A 19,085-nucleotide genomic window follows, 5' to 3' on the forward strand; every position below is an offset into this window, starting at 1 on the left:
GAATTCATCCAGGTCACAACCTTTTACTAGTAGGATTTCATTGTATAAGTAATTACACTGGTGGAAAAATATGATATAAAATAGAAATAGTATCCACAAGAAGTGAAAGAGCAGAAATAGAGGACTTAAGAAAGATGAAATTTAAGAAGAAATATTTAAGTCCACAGGAAATCCTCATATATATATATATATATATATATATATATATATATATATATAGGGACATTGAGGTTTCTTCTCTTAAAAGGAAGCTAAAACTACTTTTGTTTGAGGACTTCAGCAAAGAATTATTTCCAGAGTGCTGGAGGCCTGAGGCTTGGGTACGCTCAAGCAGTTGGCAACTGGGTTACATATGGTCATGTGCAATAGACATGTATACAGCAATTCTCCATGGACTAATCTTGTCACTTCAGAGATCCATTTTGTTAGACCATCCATTTAACCTATAGCTAAATACCAACATATTAAAAAAGAAGAGGCATTTGACAAAGTCTTTTATTTTAAATAATGAAAACACTCACTCTGTAACCTGATATGTAAATTAGGCTATTCTTAGATCAGGATTGTGCAAGGTAACTTGGTGATGTTAATCCCATGACTACTGACTTGACTTTCTTTTGGTTCCCTTCCAATTGAATGCTAGATCTATGGTTATGAAATGATTCTGCCTGAGTGGCCTTAAGTGAATTCAGCAGTAATATAGTCAAAATGCTTTTCAGAAATTTCCCTAGATTGACACATACAGAGGTACACATGTTATGTATTTACCATCAGGCATACACGCCTGTTACCATACTGTCTATGATGAAGAGGATATGCAATAATCTAAATTTCAAATTTTTATTTTCAAATAGTATAATCTCTCACTAATGTACATGCTATATAATCACATATCAAATTGTGGTGATTCAATACGGAACCTAGTAGAAAATTTACCTTGAAAGATACGTGAAGGGATAACTATTATCTCAACTAATCTCATGTAACTACCTCCCTCCCCTTTGGTCTATTAACAAAAGGGTATGCTAACTCCTGAAAATAGAAGCTTTTGAAGGATTCCAGCCATGACTGATTAGTGCCCACTATGTTGGAAGCTGCAGCGTAGAAAGCATGGTTCAAATCTGCTCTCACTAGAGCCAAGTTGATTTTTCTGTCTGAGTTTTAGTTTCTTTATTTGTTGAATGAAGTTGATAAGTTGACACTGTAAATTTGAAGAATCTTTGTGAGAGTGAAATAAGACTAGCTGTGTAAAGCTCCTATCATTTGCTAGCTACATAATAGCTGTTTAATAAACACTGGTTCTCTTCCCCCGACACCCTGTTTTGTGCTTTAGATTCAAAGTCTAATGATACACAACAAATCAGGTACTTGCCTTTAGATTCGAGGGAAGAATAGCTTTTCCTTGGGTAAGGTCAGTGTATGTCAAATACTGTCCCAGAAACCTGAGCTGCATCTCTTAACCTTTTCCAGTTTATTAAAAAAAAAAAAAAAAAAAAATCTCCTTGGATTGCCAAAATGAACTGGGATATGTATTAGCTCTTATGAAGCATGAGTAATCAAGTTAATTTAAGAGCTCAAGTGTTTGACAGTATATTTGTCAGTTGGACAGGAAACATCTCTACTAACCAGCAGAACTTTGCACATCAGTTACCTGGCTCTACACTTAAACACTGCTAGGAGAAATGGGGAAAACTAACAAGATAACAAAAAAACAGTAGTTAAGATTGCTCTTCTGAAGGATGCAAAAATTGATGTCCCTTTCAAGGCTTCAGGAAGCTCTGGTTGATTCTGCATTATAATATCTGCTTGCAATGAATAAAATAAACAATAAAATGCCCACCATCTCGTGTACTCCAAAGCCATTCATGAGTTATGAAAAATGGATCCAGGTTGATCTGCAGATTTCCTGGACAATATCTAGGAAGAAAAAATAACTTCTTGATGAAATTGAGAAGTGAGACTTGTATACTTAACTTCAGGAATATTTGTTTTGTGATTATCAGCACATATTTAAAAATAATTGAGCTAGTTACAAATGAATCTCTTCTCAGTAAATTGTTTTGAAAGAACTTTGCTTAAAACACTCTGTTAACAGTAAGCAATGGTCTTCATTTTAGCCATTTCACTGATTATTATATAATTAACCCCTCAAATTAGTCTGGATCAGTGTGGACTTACATTTTAAATTGCAAAAGTTGGTCCATAAGATTGACAGACGTGGCAAAAGAAATTCACGCTTCAAAACACTGCCAATTTAGTGACCTACTTTTAGAGAAGATTAACCTATAGTGAGGATGTGAAACTAAATTAAATTCCAGTTAAATACAAATATTTTTCTTCACATACTGAGTCATCTGATTCAGACCGTACAGGGTGCAGTGTTACGCTGCGTGGTGAACTGCATAATTATTTATAGATTTTTCTCAACATTAAGCTTACCCCTTATCTAACTTTACACAGGCAGTCTAGTTAGTGACTCTTATAGAGATATCCTGCTGCATAATATGGTCCCACATGGTAGGTCAGGGCCCAGCTGCTTCTTTTTCCATTCTTTGTTGATGGTTTGAAAATATCAGGACAATGACTGCATGCCACATTGGTTTTATAATTCCTAATCTAATGTCTCCTCAGGGGGCTCTAATTCTGTATAACATGTATAAAACAAAGAGATAAATGTTACTTATTATTGAGAATGGTGGCTCAAGGACCTATTGTGAAGCTTTGTACTTATTGATGAATTCAAAACTAGATTATAAAAAGCATTGATGAAGCATTAATGATAAATAGCAAGCCTTCAGAAGCTAACATACTTAACACTTAAAGACACTTCCATTTGAAGCATTTTAAGATATGAACTAATAATGGAGTGCAAATTGTATGCGGTACTATATTTGTACCACAATGAAACTGATTCAGTGTTAATTGAATGAAATCTTAAGTTCTTAAGTTCTTTAAATTTTTTAAGTTCTTAAAAGTAATGTGTGTGTTCTTTTTAAAGAAAATAATTTTTTCCTTATATGATGCATACGGTTGACTTTAGACCAATTAGATATGTTTCTCTAGCTTGAGAGAGGAAGAGAAAAAACGTCAAATTAATATACTGGTGATAATATTATCACTACTCAATGTAAAAGTAATAGTAAAAGAGAAAGAAGTGATCATGGTGTCATCTAAGGGTGGGTCATCTGGAGCTGGACAGAACAAGTTAAAAATCCAGACTAAGTTACTCTTTGAAGGCCATAATGTTACCCTTGAAATAGACTTAAGAAAATTCCTTATGAAAATTAGAATGCTTAATATCTACGGGATAGAATGCCAATGTATTAATTTGCAATTAGACCTAGGGCAGTCATGTGGACTTGAATACTTTATTGGCTTGGTTAGCATATTCTCTCTCCATAGCCAAACTACATAGGGAATTAAATTGTAATCAGGAAGATACTATTTGAGAGTAGAATCTGAACAAGAAGAGTTAAAAGAAATAAATATGCAATGGTTTCATTCGAAGGGGGCTTCATACACCCATCTCACAAATGTAAGAGGCTTGCCAATGGGAGTGGAAATCGGTGAAGTCATTGTCGCCTACATCCACCTCCACTGGAGGGGTAGTCTTTCTAATCCATATACTATATAGATTAGAATAGTGCTTCTAATCCATGTGATATATGGATTAGAAATACCTGAAGGCTGACAGCCGAGTCTTTCCCTGCCTTGCAGGGTTTTTGAATGAGCGCTACTAATAGGTGCCTCTGTGACTTTTTATTTCTATGCTGACCATTACCTTTTCTTTTTTTAATCTTATTTGATCAGTATACAATACAGTTGATTTTTGTGTCCCTGATGAACGTGGTCCTTTTGAAGGGGTGTGTGTGTGTGTGTGTGTGTGTGTGTGTGTGTGTGTGTGTGTGTGTGTGTGTGTGTGTGTGTGTGTGTGTACATGTGTATAATTGGATTAAAGTTAAGCCCAACTGTATGGCCTACGAGCCACCCTGTCTCTTTCCAGTGACAGCACATCTCTTCTCTGATCCATTACTTTTTGCTTTTATAACTTACTTCTGCATGGACGAGCTCATTTTTCTTATGTCCAAGTTCTTTGAGGGTCATTTCTCTGTAGCTTCATACTTATTAACGAATGTTATTATATACTTTCTCTCACTGAAGAAATGCATAAATTGCTTTGGCATACCAATTCTGGCAGCTAATAAAACTGTTCTATCTCTTCAAGTAATGAAGTCTTTTTAGTAAAACAAAACAAATTTTCATTTGATGGTGCAATGATTTAGTATAAGGAATAATTTGAATTATCTCTAGTTGTAATTATCTATTGAATGTTTTATAGCATCCAAGTTCCACCTGTATAAATCCTATATTAATTATCATATGAATTGACATACGGCATCAGGGAAAGTAAGTTTGAGATTTGTTCACAAGTTTAGGCTCAGTATTGCCTCCACTAAGACCTTGTCTTGGTTTGTTTTGGATACTATGGTGTTGGCATTATAATATTATTCTGAAAGCAAACAAAAAATGTGTCTGTCTTCTCACTGAACATGAAATGTGGAGTTTTAACCAATAAGAACAAATTGCCCTATCTAATTTTTTCTCAAGCTGTGCTCCTGGGATTTATTTGAAAGTATCCACTGAATAATACTGAGTGATACTGCTTGAGTGAGGGCTTGGACATAGTACTTTGAATTATTTCATGATGTTTGCTTTAAGAAGATTAACTCTGCTTTCTAAATTCTATTAAAAATCAATTTAGTTTCTAAAATAGGTACTCTAATTTAAAAGTTTCTCAAGACAGTCAGCTCCTTTCGTAATAACCGATTCCTTATGGGCAACACTTCTAAAGCCACCTTTTTGAAATCACATGCTGGCTGGCAACAGAGTGCTTTCCAGCATCACCTCTTGTATAGTAGACAGAGTCTGGGACTAGGAGTTAACAGACACAGATTACAATCCTGAGTAACTGTGTAATTTCAAACAAGTTATTTGCCTCTGTTATATGTTGAATTGTTTCCCCATTCCCCTCTACCAAACTTATATGTCAAAGATCTAAACCCCAGTAGCTCAGAATCTGACTTTATTTTGAAGATAGGGTCTTTACAGAGGTAATCAAGTTAAAATAAGATAATGAGGGTGGGCCCTAATCCAATATGACTGGTGTCCTTATAAAAAGGGGAAATTTTGAAACAGACACATACAGGGAAAATACCATATGAACATAAAAACAGTTACCTATAAGTCAGTGAGAGAGGCCTGGATCAGATCTTTCCCTCACAGACCTCAAAAGGAATCAACCTTGCCAACACTCTGATTTAGGACTTCTAACCTCGAGACAATAAGTTTCCATTGTTTATGCAACCTGGTTCGTGATACTTTGATATGGCAGCCCTAGCAAAATAATGCAGCCTCTTATGCCAAAAGGTGATAATGAGATCTTTCTGTAATAGCTCTCCAGACTTTCATTGCTTTTCTTCTACACTATTGAAATTATTCTTCTATCCATCCTCTATGTTGTTATAATCATATTTCTGAAATACAGATCTGATCTTGTCAATGTCTTACTTACAGGATTTCAGTGGGATACCTACAGGGTAAGGTTCATACCCCCACACGTGTCCTAAGGGCACACTCTGCTCCAAAGCCACATTTTCTGTAGCCTCTCTACTTCCAAATACCATTGTCATTCACACTCTCATTTTCTTCCAAGACAGTTCAGCTCTTTCCTTTAGTTTGGGAGATCAAGACCAAGCAAGGGATTGAGAAAACAGGACCCCAGGCAGTGTTGGGGAAAATTGAAAGGGAGAGGAGATAAGAAATGGGGAGAAAAAAGACAAAATGATAAAGCCTCCTTAATTCACATAGTTTCTGTGTAAATATTTGTTGATTACTGTTTTTGTTCAAACAAAATAAATACGAAGGTTTATATATTTATTTTTTTTTATTTGTTTATGGTTGCCAAATTTTCCCAAAGCTCTAGTGACATAAGTGATTTCTTAGTAAAACATTTTTATAGATAAAATTTCGGATTTTTATATTTGGGGGCAGATAACTTACTGAAGCCTTTCTGTATGCCCAGGCCACCAGTCAGCTTTGCTCCGTTGTTGACATGGTACACTGTCTAAACCTCTGTTATGTCATGCATCACACAGACAAATATAGTCCTCTACCTCATGAGACTGTCAGCTATTCACGGTCAAGGGCAGTGTCTTAATGATTTCTTCCAATTCACTCTTCATAGCACAGCACTTGACACTTGAAGATAACAAAACAAAACAAAATAAAAACACAAAAACCGAGGTGTGTTGAATGGCTCTGAGCTCTTTATACCTTAGCTTCTTCTCCTGAAATTTCATTGGTTCACCCCAGAAATATTTTGGTCAAAATTTGAAACAATACAAAGCTATCAATTTATATTGTTTTGGAAACAGAGTATAAATGCTTTTTAAACTATAAATTAAAATTACAATATGGCATTGTCATATACCAGCTAGGCATATCAAGATGACTTAGAAGTCCTTGCTACTGCTCACCTTTAGGAATGTCTGCAAGAGAAGCAGCCCAATTACAAGTCAAACCCTGCCCTTTGGGGCTCATATTTGAAACCAATGTTATTTTCTCTTTCCATAGCAGCCCCACGGGTTTTGCTTTCACTTGCCACCTGTAGATAACTGCCCACTCTTCTAGATGACCTTTTTCACCATCATCAGGCAGGGTACTCCGAAACCAATTTTGCATGTATCATACCGAACACACTTTCCAAATACATCCAGTCATTCTCCTGTGATCCAGTAACCAACATAGATATAAACTTGATTTTAATATATGAATATGATAACCAGGGTTTTCTTAGGAAGAGAAATAGTTTTTTTTTTTTTTTTCACAGTCTATCAAGTTCTTTATTTAGTATTTTGCGACAATGCATTTGGGCATTTAGGAAATCCAATTAATATGTGTTACATTAAATTGGAAAGATTATCAGCAGCAAAGAAGGACTTAGGCAATAGTCCAAAGGAAAGAGTTGGGGAAGATGAAAAGGGTGGAGGCTGTAAATGGACAAAACAAAAACAAAGTGGCAAGGCTCGCAATTCATGCAGGTCAAATGAAAACTGAATCATGGGGAGTTTTATATTGAAGCAAAAACCCTCCAAACTTTACCAACTTAATTGGTAGCTTTAAAAAAATTGTAAAAGGTTTTAAAATTACTATTCCAAATTCTATGAAATAAAACCATTTTAGTCCTTCTAGACCCTATTATTTTAAGTCTTAACATTTTTTTCCTGAAGTAAGTGTGGAAGATTAAGGTAACATAATTTGGCTCCTGGCTCAGCCTTGGCATTGTTCACCCTGCCCAGATGTATATAATTACATTTTCTATTATGTGAGCCATGGGACATATGGTATTTTCATCAAAAAGTGATGAAAGAAAACATCTTTAGGAAAGCCGAAAACATTGCCTAACTTAGGAAACAAGCTTCTTAGACTGGAAATTTTTTCTGCTTGGCTGCTCAGTAGTCTAAGTGTAGTATATGTGTGGAGAGTGTTGCAGGATGGGGTAGGAGAGCAGAACAGGCATCCAAACAAATAAACCAAAAATATGTAACTCACAATACTGAGACAAATTCTAGATTGTTCATGGTTTATATCAAAGAAAACTGAAGGGGAAAAAACAAGTGATACATGTAGAAACTGATAAGTTTTACTTCTTTAAGACTTTGGCAAATGGTAGAGATACTGCTAAAAATTAAAACTACTCATACATCCTCCATTATTTCTAGATTTAACCCTGGATTAGCCAGAAAATAGATGGAAGATTTTGTCTAACTAGACAAAAGTTAGACTTAAATTCCCTCTGCTACCTAATGACTTAGGATTATAAAATGATGTCAATTAGCAGGCCCCACAGTATAGTCTGAGTTTTGCCACCGCTCCATAAGTACTTTGTGTGCTGAGAATCCAGCAGGGAAACTTTGGTGAGATGAAGAATCACTATGTCCTCATAGAAGGTTTGCTCACCTTTTGGGGATTTTAGTGTATGCTGGATTAAACATCTGTACTCATACTCTAAGAACTAAAAAGCATAGAATTTTGTTAATCAAAATATCTAAATAACTAACTTAGTAGGGACAGTACTAAGAATATTTTAACCACCCATTTTTTTTTTTTTAATCTCTCCACCAGCCAGGAATACTTTTTTTCCTGAAAGTGAAATACAATTAAAAGTTATATCGATGTAGTATCCATTTAACAAAATTGTCTGGGACCAAAGAGATGATGGTCTCGTTTTCTAGGAAATAGTCTTCTCTGAAAACACATTTTGAAGGACTGATACTAAAGAGGTTCTTCGATGTAGAGTTAGCTTCAAGATATTTAATAGGAAATTTGATACAACAGGATTGAAGAAATCCAGAAGTTTTCCTTCGAAATTAAGCATTTTTCTATGAAGGAGATAGTCATTAAGTACAAGAATGTGGCTGAAGAACCATTTATCTTGGCAATTATAATTCTGCTCTTATGTTAGCTGCAAACACCAGACACATTATCGTTTGCATCTATTGACTAAAATCAGCTAATTAAAAATTCTATTTCCAGTACTTTGATATGCAGGCACCATTTCTAAATAGAGTGTTGGGTCTTTCAAATGGAAATATTTTTCTCATGTGCAGATCACTCTGTTTCACTGCTCTTGAAATGATAAAGTAATTAGAAGTCCAGCCCAATACAAGTATTAGAATGTGCAACAAAGTAAGCACTTACATCAGATTGACATGTTCTCAGGAATAGTTTCCATCTTTTCCATTAAATATTTTTTCTTTGCTAAGAAGCAAAATGCTAGAAAATAAATAACTGTGGCTAGAAAATGTATAAATAATGTACTACAAATGTAGAAAGGGTTGAAAACCTATTAAAAATGCAGATTTAATGATAATAACCACTAATAAAAATGATGAATGTAATAATATTAGCAACAATAGAGGAAGAAATAATTTTCAAAATAAGAGTAAAGATAAGATACATAAGGGAATTTAATAGTAATAAAATTACACTGAAAAAAAAATACTTACCTTCTGTGTTCATCCTGTATTTGTCTTTACTGTATTAGATTTTAGTGGCCCCTCTTCAGTGCTTTACCAATGTGATTATGCTCTTGTACTCTGAATCTAAATGTTTGAATTAGTTTCTTGTTGATAACAAGTAATGCCTACAACATATGTAGGTGTTCTGTGCTGGTAATTAATGCATAAAAAGGATGCATCTGTTTTGATCTAATCATAATTCTGAAACCACTGGATCATGATTATAGCTTTCTCGTTTATTCAACTGCCCTTTTTATTAATGATAAAGTTCTCAGTGCCATTTCTCTTGAATATCTTAATTCAGGGCACAAAATATGAAGTAATACAAAATACGAAAGTTTAGTAGAATCTACTCTTTACGTGAAAGTTGTTTAAGGAAAAATAGCTAAGGACTTGATAGTAGCATTAAAGGAATAAACCGCAAAGTTCAATGATTTTCTCAATGTCATGGAAATTTCTCAATGGAAATTTGGTATTTTTCTGGTAAATTTGACATGTATAAGCAGAAATGTTTGCAAATCTCACTCCTTAAAGCACATACCCAATAACTGGCTTTAGAATATATTTGAAATTGTTCTTTAAGTTTCATTTTACTCACTGGTTAAAATATTATTCTAGACACAATTTCACAAGAAGGGTTTCCAGAATCTAAATACTTATAGTACAGATATTTAGTGGGTTTTTTTCCCTCCCCCTTGAGGGACATTCTGCAGGTCATACGAAAGGCAAAGCTGCAATGTGAGATATACATACACACACATACACACACATACATACAAATACATATTTCCTAGGCAACAGATCATTAATAAATGCAAAACCATTTTTAAATGCTTATTATATTTGCCTCTATAACAGTCTTTGTGAAATAAATGCTGGCTTCCATGACATGAGAACACTTTATTTTTCTTGTCACTATTCTCCTGTCTTCCAGTCCTCTTTTATGAAACAACAGCCTACCCAGTGCAACTCTTCCTTCTCTCTGACAGTTCTGCTCATTCTGTCTCCATCACCTTGGCAGCTCCTTTTTTCTTCCTTCTGTGAGCTGTTTGTGTCCTAACGGTGCTGGCCTCACGGTCTTTTCTTTCTCACAACTCACTCTTCCTTAGTAACCTTAGCACTCCTATCACCAATTCTAAACTGGTAACTACCCACTCATCTTATATCTAGTGTAGAAGAGAGCAAACTTTTTCTGGAAAAAGCCAGATAGCAGATAATTTAGGCTTTGCAGGCCTTACTGTCTCTGTCACGTCTATTCAACCCTGCCATTATAGTGTGAAAGCAGCCACAGGCAATACAAAAATGAGTGAGCATGGCCGTGTTCCAATAATGCATTCTTATGGACACTGAAATTTAAATTTCATGCGACCTTCACAGGTGGTGACATACGTTATGAGCTGAATTGTGTCCCTCCACTCATGTGTTGCAGTCCTAACTCCTCATGTCTCAAAATGTGTCTGTATTTGGAAAGAGAGTCTTCAAAGAGATAACTAAGTTAAAAATGAAGTCATTATGGTAGGCTCCAATCCAGTATGAGTGGTGTCCTTATAAGAAGAGGAAATTAGGACACAAATGGGCACAGAAGGAAAACCATGTGAAGACACAGGGAAAAGACCACCATCTACAAGCCAAGGACAGAAGATTTGGAAGAAACCAGCCTCACCAATACCTCACCAACCCCTCGAACTTCTACCCTCCAAAACAGTGAGAAAGTAAAATTCTGTTGGTTAATCCACCCAGTCATCAGTACTTTGTTATGGTAGCCCTAGCAAACGAATACAATGTATTATTCTTTTAATTTTTTTTCAACCATTTAAATATGGTAAAACTATTCTTAGCTCACAGGCCATACAAAATCAGGTGATGGGTCAGATTAAGCCTGCTCGCCTTAGTTTAAAGAGCCCTGATCCAGTGGTCCTTTTCCAAGTTTCGCTTTATAAGGTAAACTGCTCAGCACTTTACTTCCTTAAATTCTTCATATTCAACCTCTCTCCTAAGTAATTTTATCAAAATTTGGCTTACATCTTCTCCTCTTTTTGTGCTCCTTACGTTGTTTAGTAGAATCATCATTGACTGTTACCCAAACCTTAAACCTGGTAATTATCCTAGATTCCTCTCTTTCCTTCATTTCCCACATCTAATAAATGACAATCCTCATTAACTTTTTTGTTTGTTTGTTTGGTGGCTGGGCTGGTACAGGGATCGAACTCTGGACCTTGGTGTTAACAGCACCATGCTCTAACCAACTGAGCTAACTGGCCAGTCCCAATCCTAGTTAATTTTACCTCTTAATATTACTTTGTCTATGTGACATCTTCTATCACTTAGTCCATTGTAACGCTCTGCATCTTTTTCCTGCTCTTTAGCCTGACCACTGTGCATATTGCTGCCAGACAGACTTTCTAAAATTTAGATTTAATGACATTGCTCCTCTGCTTAAAGCCTTTTATGACTCCCCTAATATCTAAAACCTAAGCATCTGAACACAATGCACATTGTTTTCCATGAGGTCTTACAGCATCGAACTCATTCCTTGCTGGAACCCTCTTCTAACAACAGTTTAAATAAAATACTTGCCATTTCCAGGGTGGGCTACAGGCTACCCACCTCCCTGCCTTTATTTACACTGTTCTCTTTGCAATGATTTCTTTCTCCCTCTTCACCTGGTGGACATTTGCTCCCTGAGGATGGGAACTGTTTTCATCTTCAGTCCTTACACAAGGCTTAGCAAAAGGTAGACTTTTAATAAATGCATTAATTAATGAGCTGTGATCAAAAGAGAATCAAAGAGCTGTGTGATGTGTATTCTAGCATATACGTATATATGTGAGGCTAATGTGCTTGTGTGTGTATGTGTATTTATATATATAAATTCACACACACAACATCTCTACTTTCTGGCCCAGCCAGCAATGTTATGACAGATGTGGCAACTTTAAGAACTGGGTTGAAGGACAGTTGGGCTGCAAAGAGTTTGGGTTTGGGTCCAGAAACCCTGTAGTTCAGGAAGCATCCAAAAGAGCCACTGTCCCTGTCCATTTCTTGCTTACTTCCTCCTCTGTAGCTTTATGTGGGTATCTCCCTACCTAAACATACCTAGACAGATGCACTGTCTTCCGATTCCAGTTATTCAAGCCCTACGTATCCTTCCAGGCTCCAGTCAGAGTTGTCTTCCTTCAAGGAACCAAAAATCTATTTCCTCTATTCCAGTAGTTTACTGACTACTCCTTTCTCTCCTGTAACATTTAATATCCCACTGTTTGGCATTAACTTTTAAAATTGCTTTCTGATTCTGAGGCTTGTGTTCCTTTGCCATGTAAAACACATTGTTAATGGTCAACTCAGCACATAGTCCAGTTGCAAGCACCACCATGTAGGCAATGGAAGGACAATCTGGGACAGAAAGAATCCTTTGCATTTCTCTTACACCTCTGAGAGTCTACCCTGTATTGCACACATGAGTTTTAATGTTTGGGGGTCACTGAAATTTTGATAATCTAGAAGATAATGCTCTATTCCTTGGAAAAAAATATAAATATACATGCACACATGCCACCTACATGATTATTGTGCATGTAATTTTAAGGATTCATCAACCCCTACCTACCAGACTGTAAGTTCATTTGCATACAGAAAATGTGTTGTGATTTGCAGAACTCAGCACAGTGCCTAACTGCTCAATAAATCCTATCTGAAATAAACAGAATCAGATTCAAGCCTTTACTAGACTACATTTCTTATATTTGTATTCCATGCAATACTTAACAGAGTGTCTTAGCAATAATAGTAGTTTAATAAATATTTGTTGAATTAAATTGAATTCTGCTTTCCTTGTATCTAGGTGAAACACCAATTACAGTGATATAGGTAGATGGGGCTAGATAAATATTTAGAATGACTCTTTCAACACTTAATCTTATTGTTTTAACATTCTACAGACTCAAATCCACTAAATTAAGTATATTAGTGTTAATAGGTACACTCTTTTAATCTTTTTTTCATGAAGTGTTTTAAATTTTAAAGCACTTGGGTTATAAAGAAGCAAAGTAGAACTCATTCCTCCTTTTACAAATGTCACTACATCCTATTTTGGGAATAATGTGAATAAGGACCAGGCCTGAGAATTTGAAAATAAAGCATTTCTACCAGTGAAGGGAAGTGATGAGGCACCTTTTTCTTCCACAATCAGCCCAAATGTCTCACCACTTAAAACAAATCCTCTTCTGCTTGGGTAGCAATCCTGTTAGCAGTTTTTGGAATAATGAACAACCCTCTTTATAATGACAGAAATTTGAGCCTTAAAAATAAAATAAATAATTAAAAAGGAGAAGGGAGAGCTGACTGATTGGAACGACACCAAATTTTTATTTTCAATGGCATCTGTAGCTGCTAGAAGTGACACAATTTGTGTCAGTCTAGGAACTTGAGGTAACCAAACAAAAAATCGTTATCAACCAAATTAAAGTCAGAATCGTAATTAGTTCATTAAACGAATCATGTGGAGAATTTCTAAATCAGTGGTGAGACACAAAACAATGAAACATCTATTCAAGAGAAAACAAGATGAAAGGGGATGAAACGAGAATGAAAATGTAACTTTCTCTTCAAAGAAAGCAAAGACAAGACAATAGAAAGAAACATTAAAAAAGGAAGATTCAATTAGCAAAAAAAGGAAAAGGAGAGAAATCCAAGTGGGATTCTCTGGGAAGGAAAAGAACATGATGAGAATTTAGATAATAATCTATAAATAGCCTTTTATTTTATAAATCCTTCAAGTGATGCATAGACTACATGGTGTGACGCCCTCATCCTTAATATGTACAGTTTCATGGCATATACCTTCGAAGGCAATCTGTGCAATCGTAAGCACAAAGAGGGTCTGAAAATGACTTGGGATACTCTCTTTCAAAAACCAAGAAGAAAATTGATGAGGGGAAAATCTGGAGATGTTGCACAAATTGTCAGGAGGGCAGAGGAGAGTGGGTAAGTCTTAGTACACTATGAAATAATTCAGAGAAACAGTATGCGCCGCTTCTGCTCACTTATACCAATGTGAGGAGTAGTTTTAATTACCACCCTATAATGAACTTCCTCCAAATAACACAGGCGACCACCTACCCTGTCGTTCTTGTTCACAAACATGTCAGGTCCTATGTTCTGTCTGCTTTCATCCCTTTGTTGTGATTTTCAACTCTATAAGATGCTAGTGGTGGTGGGAAGGGGATAAGGATGGAAAAGCAGAGTGTTGAGAGGGCAGATTTTTGATGTATTTTGTTGTAATATCAAGACTCCTTTCCATATCATTTCTAAACACTTGAGTAAGAGATGCAGTCTTTGAAAGCCTATATACCAAACAATACTCTCTGCCAGTTTTTTGTTATTGTTGTTAGCAGAGCAAACAATTGGCAAGTGTAAGCTTTAAGGTAGCTGGCACTTCTCTGGAATATTATTGGTTATTCACCACTATGACTTTTTTAAAAAAAAACTTGTTACTTTAAAGAGGAATTTAAATAGATCCTGAGACCCCTGAGATAGGAATGAATTGCTCACGTCTCAGTTCTTAACCCTGTCTTCCCTTCTGACTGGGAGAAGCAGAGTGACTGAGGAAAAAACTCTCATCCATAGTTTGATGAGCGTGGTCTACGGATCTCCCCTCCTGTCAGACAGGCTTCAAGACATTTAAAAATATATGTCCTCTTTTTTTCTTTTTTAGGAAGATAAACATATCATATCTTCCTTCAGCACTTATCTTGAGAATTCCTGTCTTCTGCACATTCCTTCTAGCCAAAAAGATTATATATAGCTTTGTTTTTAGTATTTTTTATTACAAAAGAAATGTGTTGTATTTTAAGAATTTAAAAATATATTTAATTTGTACTCTCCATTGACATTTTTTCACTCTAACTCTTTTTGTGGTCTCACTGGGCTTTCCAAAGTGTCCATAGAAACAACCATTTAATATAATGTGTGCCAATTAAGGAGGTTGCATTTTCCTAAGGAATATCTTCCCTTATCTCCAGAATAAAGTACATTTATTCTTAGAGTCACTTTATAGATTCAATATTCCTTCTTTCATTGCCTAAATTTCTTTTTCTGGCCACAAAATATGTTGTTTTGTAGATTTCCATCTTTGGCAATTTTGTCTTATTATTTATATGCTCTCCGAGGATAATTTAATATATGAAGATAATTTAAAATATTTTCCATCCATAATTTAAAACATTTTCTTGTACCAAATAGCTCCCAAATCTATACCTCCAGCCCAGACCCCACTCTCAAGCTTTAATACTATAGAACACATCCATGTGTTTGTTCACCATTCTCTTAAGGAAGGTCATTATTCTCTAATAGCATAATCCAGAACAACTCATTCTCCCAGATCCCATCTCTCAATGAAGATAGCACAATTGACCTGGCTGTCATTTTTAACACCTTCTTCCCTCTCACAATTTCCTTTTATCCATGCCTCCCACAGCAACATCCAGTGATTCATCAAAGTTTGTTAATTTTCCTGCTGGTGTGTTTCTCAGAGTCATCCCATCCTTGCCATTCCCATTTCCAGGTTCTATTACAGCATCTTACAATCTCTTGCCTAGGCTATCGCAAGTAGTCCTAAATGGTCTCTGTTATTCCAACCCAAACTGTATGTGCTTTCATATTTTTAATTTAAAAATGAAAATCTGATCTTCCCATTCCTTTCCATAAAGTTTTCTTTTCTTTTTTAAAAATTAATTTATTATTATTATTATTGTTATTTTTACATTCAAAGATGTTGCAGAGCAGTGATGGGGGAGGAGAGAGGGCATAGGTGGAGGTAGGAGGAGCTGGGGGGTGGGGCTGGCCCACGGCCGGCTCCTTCTCTGGCCTGGTTGTGGAGGGTGGTGGAGGGCATGCCTGAGACCCATGGGCTCACCCCACTCCAGCTCGGGAGGCTGGGGGGTTTCCAGCAGTGGCTCAATTGTTGCAGGACTGGATGTGGACGTGGGGAGAGGGTGGGCATAGCTGAGGTCCTTGACCCCCAAACCCCACCCTGGCTAGGGACCCCGGAGGACTTCCAAAGTTTCCTAATATATCTATAAGTTCCTTTTAGATCTTGCCCTTGCTTACTTATATAACTCCATCTCTTGCTACTCATTGCTTTACTTAACCGTACTAGGCGTAGTTCCATATCAAATAAAATACTCGTGTATTTGAACAGTTCTTATTAATAGCTACCGAGTTTGCATTGTATATATGAACCACAATATATTTCAGTAGTCCTCTATTGATAAATAGTTAAAATTTTTACCATTGTAAACAATGCTGCAAAGATCATCCTTCTGTACAGAGCTTTATATATTTGCACACTGGGTGATTATCTCCTTAAGATTAATTCTGATCCCCAAGTCAACAGGGTAAATGAAAATAGAGTCAGAAAATACCTACACATGTAGTGGGCTGTATCAGAGGAGAGTAACCCTAAAGTTTTTTTAACCTGGGTCTTCTGAAATGAATGAGAAGCACGCTTTCTCTTTGTCCTTGAGAGTGACATTACCTTTATTATACTGGACAGTGGACAGTAAGCATGCCTACCCCTTGCTCTGGAGGAACTCACTGCTATCTTCCAATTCTGTAAGAAAGTCTGCTCTTTGCTCCAGATGGAGACATTTTCTGTCTTTGAAAGCTGTTCTCTAGACAAATATCCTTGAAAAAGTAATTTGGAACAAAGGGCAGTGAATACTCACTTTTCAAGATAAGCAGAAAAGCAAGACCCACGGATAATCTTCTCCTGACAATATCCATTACTAGTTCTAAACCATCTTGGTTTCTGGTGAATTTTCCCATGAGCACATTACTCAATCCGCCCTTCTAATTGATCTGTCCAACAAAGGCTGGGACCAAAATCCTTTCAATCTGTCTCATACAGATTTAATCAAGGCTGATACCAACAAGACTCCAAATGGAAGAATGAGGCCAGCCCACAGTACTGACCTTACCGTCCCCTGAGTCCTGTACCCAATCAACTGAAAAGATCCCGTTAACCATCATGGACAATCTGAAAATGCTACCTGGCTTTTTCCTCAAGTCTCTGTTTTCACCTTTTTACTAGGCCTGAGGCATTATTCCAGGTATCTGGGTGCCTGGAGGAAATCAGGAATAAATTTTGTCATCCATAACAATCTTGGCCAGTGAAGTCATTAATCAGTTCAGTTGATGTTAGGGACACATTTTATGCCATCTTCTCTAATTAGAGGATTTCCATCATGGAGATAACTTCCTGCAGGTACACATAAATGATAAAGCAGTTATCTCTTGGGAAACTTCCCGCAGGTAGCCAAGGGTGGCCTCATTTTGGAGAGATCTCTGTAGTTGTCAAAATGATCTACTGGCTGGTGATGTTTCTTGAATCACTCAAAGGTCTTCTTCTGACTACCCCTCAGAGGCAAGTCACTGTATTTTAGGGAGGGAGGCAAGGTAATCCCTGGCTTCAACACAAGGAGTATAGTCCTAGGGGCGTTCAGGGTGCCCATGGAAAAAAATGTGTTCTTGATAATTGGCCTACCAGTGGCGCCTATATCAATTGAGAGCACAGCTTTACAGTAATAAAATATGAAATATTGCCCCCTACTGACTGGTAGCCTTTAGGATTCCCATTTCCATTTGAATTATTGAATCCAGTTCTCAGGTAGTCCCTCCAACCTGTTCTGTTCATCTACAGCACAAGCCAGGTGACATTCATCTGCTCCATGGGATAAGTGACAGCTACAGGAATTAGGCAGGACAAGATATCCACAGGTTGGTAGATACTTTGTGTGAGAGGTAGATGAGCCAGGGCCATCATCTGCTCCTTCTGGTAGCTTTTTCAATAAGGATCCAGGAAAAGGCAATAAAATTGAGGTCAGGCCCATCTTGAAAGACGTTGGCAGACCTATAGTTGGTTATATTCAAGGTACTTGCAACAGCTAGAGAGAGCCACATCAGAGCATTTTCTTTCATGAAGGACGCTGCAAGATAATTCTGAAAAACAGTGATCGTTAATGTCCTCTCTGCTGATACCTTTTCATAGATGAAGTATTTCTTCCCTAGAGGGCAGGGATATTGTCTTCTTTTCACCAACACAAGATTGGTTTATAGCTATAACTTTGCCTTTGTTCTAATCCCCTATTCATATCCAGAACTTTCACACAAAAGGGTCAAGTGAAAGGAATACAGGCATTTTTATAAAACTTACCAAACCCCATTATGTCTCTCACTTTGGCCTATGTTGGCCACCACAGGGGGACTCTCTAAGCATGTACTCAACCAAGTGGTCACTATCTTTATCTTCTGGGACCATGTCAATCCAACAAAATAAACCAAGTGGCTGGTCAAAATTAAGTTTGAATTTATTAGGTCCCCTTTTGGTTGGTCAACAAAAGGTGTACCGACCAGGCATCCTGGGCTTGCTTTTAGGGGAAAGAAAGATTCATCATGTCCAAGAATGGTCAGATGGAATCCCAAATTTTCAAAATAGGTTCATGTAAACTTGTCTCTTGCCCACCCCCCTATGTCCCGATCATTATCTAGGAAGTGGCCAAGGGACGATGATCCACTTCTGTGGAAGGCCATATTCAATGACCAATGTATCTTACCAACGTGTGTGGACTAGAAGAAGGCGAGGAAGGTAGACTCAGAAAAGTTTTGAAAGCAATGTTTTATGAGATTATTCCAACAGTCAACAATGTCAGGTGATAGTGAATGGTAGGGTGCATGAAAGATCATCAAAAGCCTTGACTATCAACTCTTTATTCAGGGACTATTGTGATAAGAGGTGCGTGATTATCAAATTGAAAATGGACTGGAAAACTGAAAACCTGACATCTGTTAGTGGCCACAGTTGGCTGATTTGTCTGGAATAAGTGTAATCTGAAAAAGTGTTGATAGTGGTGATAATCCTGATAATCCTGAGAGGGGGTCAAAGGACATGTGTAGCCAAAATGTCAGAAAGAATGTGTCTTGTTCAATGGGGCCTCCTAGTGAGACAGA

The sequence above is a fragment of the Cynocephalus volans genome, chromosome 6 (assembly GCF_027409185.1).
Source record: "Cynocephalus volans isolate mCynVol1 chromosome 6, mCynVol1.pri, whole genome shotgun sequence".
NCBI lineage: Eukaryota > Metazoa > Chordata > Mammalia > Dermoptera > Cynocephalidae > Cynocephalus > Cynocephalus volans.